Source organism: Crocuta crocuta, unplaced genomic scaffold (assembly GCF_008692635.1).
Source record: "Crocuta crocuta isolate KB4526 unplaced genomic scaffold, BGI_CrCroc_1.0 scaffold138, whole genome shotgun sequence".
Lineage (NCBI taxonomy): Eukaryota > Metazoa > Chordata > Mammalia > Carnivora > Hyaenidae > Crocuta > Crocuta crocuta.
In genome coordinates, this window is record NW_027532585.1 from 7,063,682 (window position 1) to 7,067,626 (window position 3,945).

Consider the following 3,945-nt stretch of genomic DNA (forward strand, 5'->3'; position numbering starts at 1 on the left):
GTGTCCCGCCAACGCTAATTCTTCCACCCTGCACCCTCTGCTCCTTACGCAGCATCCTCTGAATCCATCAACCCCACACGGGGTTTTGGGGGTTCTTGAGGTCTTTTCAGTAGTAGGCTAAGGAAGGCACGCTGTTCTCTCTGCAGGCTCTGCAGCCCCAGGGTACACTGCCTCAGATTGATTTAATCTGGCCTTTTCAGCTTTCCCACTTTGCCTAGCTCTGTCAGCCTCAGGGTGTGTGTGGGGTGGGCGTGTGTGTGCATGTGTGTGTGTAAGCGAACGCATCCAGGGTAGTTTGGGGAGTCTGCATGCACTTGTACGTTTCATTTCTGCTCAAATGTTGGTCTGGCTGTGCTGCAGCTTCGAAGGAACATTTGCACATATGCGCATGAGTCAGAGGTCAGGAGTGAGGCTGAGCCGCACCCAGCAAGGCATCCTCCTTGGAAGGGTGCTGGTGCCAGAAGCCAGCATACTGTGTGATTGAGGTGACCCGGGTCAGCAGCACACTGAGGAGGAGACAGACCTCAGATCGGGCTAGATGTGGAGCTCAGAGCATCACGCCAGAGTCCGCCAATGTGGCAACACAAATTTAAAGCGGAGCCTAGGATTTCACTGAAACACACATGTAAGACCCCATCCTCATTCCCGGAAGCTTCCAGTTGTGGCTCAGATGAGATAGGAGTCCGGTGAGGGAGGGTCTCAGCTCCATGCACGGGAGGTTTTCACATTTATTCTCTTGCACTGGGGGGGCCTGTCTTGGAATTGAAACTCTGTTTTAAAGCGAGAGGAGAGATCATTCAAATTCTCTTCCTATGCCTCTAATAATAAGAGCTCAGAAATTCTTCCTGCTGGCACCAAGTATTTGAACTAGTTAGTAACGGACTCCAGTGGCAAAAAGCAAGTAAAACAGTTCCAGGACGTGTACTGCGAGCCTCTAGCCTGTGACACCCTCTGTCACCTCTGTCACCGCTCTTCCCGAAGGGATCGAAGCTGCCTGCCCTTTCAGCGCTAGACATGGAATGTTGAGGACTGTTCTCACAAATAGGAACGTGTGCGTGTGTGTGTGTGTGCGCGCGTGTGTGCGTGCGCGCGTGTGTGCATGTGTTGGACCTACTAACACATTTTGCAAGTGGTTCCGATGGAGTGGACGGGCAGCTCGCAGTTCGGTGCCTGTTACCCCATCATCTCTCTGACCTCTCCTGCCCTGGCCGCCTCAGGTCCGCGTACCCTAGTCCTTGCTTCGCCCTGGCCCAGTGTGAGGAGTGAAGACCATGGCGTATTCCCAGTAATCAGTAACAAGGATGGCCAGATGGGTCCCTGTGCTAGGCTGGTGGAGCGAGTTTTTTTCATTACGGGGATACTAAAGGACCCTCCATATTTTCTTTGGTTAAATGAACTATGACCCCTGCGCATGCACATCAGATGTCAGTGTGAGGAAAATTGTAATGGTAGTCAAAGATCTGAACCAAAATCTGCTCCCGCCAATGAAACTCTACTTCTGTTATATCTTTTGAATTCAATTCTGCATCCAACTTGGGGAGTGGGGTTGGAAGCTTCTTTCCATATCAAGTGTCCTAGCTCATTTAAACTACACCCATGCAAAAATGCATTACCAGACAAAGTCAGTAGCTTCCTGTCTGTGGGCAGAGCAGCGCTGTGCTCTGGGGAGGGGTCGTGGACAACCATAGTGTGGAGAGAGTTCCCCAACTCCTGGCAGAAGACACCCGCTGGAGGGATGGGTCGTGGGGAGACCCTGTTCTCCTAACCGCCAAATCTAATATATGGGCTACAGTGGCCTATCCATTTTTTTTTAATGGGGCTCAGCATGCTTGTCCTAGCACGTCCAGGCCACTGTGCAGGGCATCAGCGTTCTCTGCTCGAACCCCACTGTGCACTGCCCTTAAAAATTCCATGTGTTAATGCAGCCAAATGAACAGGGATTGGCAAACGTTCCTGGCACACACCCCAAGGGCTACACGTTTGAGTGTTGGGCCAATTCGCGATTCCTTAAGCACACACCGAATTGCATGAAACAGAAGAGGCCTCCAACAACATGGAAGTCAGTGCTTCCTTTACGGTTTCTCCCAGGAGACTGTTTAGTCCTCCTGTGTGGTATAAGAGGGGCGTGAAGATCATTTGGGAACTTGTACAGCCCGCTCTGCATCCACATTTTGGTTTGGGTTAGCTAGGAAATGTTCTCGATGTGACTTCTTCAATAACTAACAATCAACTGCCTGTTCTCTGCAACCTCACACGAAAGAGCCAGAGTTCGTGGGCAACACGACGCACGTTTCCTGTGCAGCTCATGCTCTCCCTCTGGTTGTGCCCGTCAACTCTGCCTAGAGAAGTCTTGCTGGAAATGTTTATAAGCGTTCCCCTAATTTCTTTACACTTGAAAGCAAACACCTTTTTCTAAAGAATTGCTTCTCAGATGATTATATAGAATACATATGCTTTTGCAAGTTAAAAAAAATCGAATTAACCACTTTTGACTTGGTAGGTCTTTCTAAAAATTCTTTCAAAAAGCTTGGTGTTCGCATCCTGCGCGTCGAAGGGGCAGGTGCGCCCTCTCTCTGACTGTCAGGCATGCTGGGGGAAGGAAAGGAACTCCGTGTCATCTCCCCTTCTGTATCCTCTGAAGCAAGCTCAATTTTTACAAATCACGTCTTCTGTATTCCTGGGCACTGTTTAATCTGCACTTCCTAGACCAGCCTTGACGTTCCTTGATCTTTAAAATCATTTTCTTTTGATCAACCAAGTGTGTGTGAGTAAGCCCTACACCTCACTCATGAGTACTCCCTTTTGAAGAATGTTCTATTAAAAAAAGATGATCCCAGGCCTGAGATTTACAGTTGACCCCACCTTAGAGTGTAATGTACATTAAGGAATCTACCCAACTATGTTGTAATGAAAGAAAGAGAAACTCTTACTTTGGCTTTAAAAAAAAAGTCACCTTCCATTTGCTGCCCAGGAAGCAATGAGGTGATGGATATGCTTTGCATATGGATTTTTGTGTTTTCATTTGGGCAAGTTCAATATATGGCAAACTCAAAAAGAAAGGGGGAGGTGGTCCTTTGAAGCTGAAAGAAACGTTCTAAACAGTATATGCATACACAACAAAATTAAATGCAACGTTTTCTGACGCTTGATGTGATTGACTGGCAATTGTTATCATTAAATACAATTCTTCCTGAAAGTGTCTCTCTCAAGAGTGAAGATGCCATGAGTCACTTTTGGAACCCATTCACCAAAGGTAGGAAGAGACAATACTATTTACGCCAACATTCAGAAAGGTGGTAAGCCCCTTAATGATGGTATATGCCAATATTTCTTTATCCTGTGGAAGAAAAAACAGTTGTCCACAATATTGACCTTCCTTTTGGGTTCTGTGTACAAACCCGTCCAGTAACAAATGTCTGTGGTTTCTGTGAGTTGCCGACAATCCTGCATCAAATCTCTTACCATCCTTTCCTTTTACGTTGGGTTTAATGGGAGGTTTTTTTTTTTGCTAGTGTCAAAAGACGTCCAGTTCTTCCTTCCCTCCCATTTCAGAAATATGAAAGTGAATATTTGGAAGAACTGCTGTTGGAAAGATGTGTCGTGTCCCCCATGAAAGTGAGTGGGTGTCCGTCTGCGCCCCGAGTAACACATACTAGTATGCAGAGATGGGGGCGGCCAGCCGGCCCCACGTTGCTGTGCTTTACGGCCCTGACCTGTCCCGCACTCCTGTCGCAAGCAGCACTCGCCGCTTCCCCACCCCGTACTCTGCATCACTATTGTACACTCACCACTCAGTGAATAAAGTGTGTGCTTTATTCTGTTCATAAATGCCTCCACGTCGTGTTGACTTTCTTGCTCCCCTGCGCCCTGGAAAGGGCTGTCCCATTTGAAGAAAGACCAGTCCAACTTCCGATGACCAAAACAAAATCAGAATCCAACCAAAGC